Here is a 654-nt window from a genome sequence, read left to right as displayed (position 1 = left end):
TAATAATAAAGACCTGAGTGACGTCATCTATAGATAGAACGAAGTTGACGTCCCTGAGGTCTTTATTATTGTTCTTTTGCCATCCATGTTTATGAGTAATTCTATCTAAACCGTATTAACCAGAGTTTAAACGTTCAAGGTTACACATTGTTTTGTGTGTTGGTCGGTCCGTTATAGATGGTATGCGCTTGGCTAAGAAGTTAAACAACATTGCCATCCGGAAGTATAACTGGCCAACACACAAAACAATGTGCAACCATGATCGTTTATAGTCTGGTGAATATAGTTTAGTGAGAACAACTCGAACTATCTATATTTCCGAATGGCAATCTTGTGAGTTTATTTGCCTACCGCACAGCATCTACAGTGGGGAATAAATACAATTTCTTCCAATGGCAAAAATGTCAAAGTTCGTACTTCTCGCCCGTTCAGTTCTGAATTCACGGGTTTGACTTAATACCGCCTGGAGACGGTGGGGCACATATTATGCTGGGAGCTGAGATTTGACATTGAAGTTGATAGGAAACTTGTTTGGGAATTATAACTTATTTCACGTTATTTCACATTGTTTGTGCGCGTGTGTGGCTGTTTATTAATGGACTGATTTTGATTTGAAATAATTGTGTAATTAATAATTAATTAATTAAAAACAGT

This window comes from Berghia stephanieae, chromosome 11 (assembly GCF_034508935.2).
Source record: "Berghia stephanieae isolate SIO BIC M18660-M18661 chromosome 11, UCSD_Bste_1.3, whole genome shotgun sequence".
Taxonomy (NCBI): domain Eukaryota; kingdom Metazoa; phylum Mollusca; class Gastropoda; order Nudibranchia; family Aeolidiidae; genus Berghia; species Berghia stephanieae.
The sequence above is the reverse complement of the archived record's forward strand: the minus strand, read 5'-3'. Positions refer to the sequence as shown.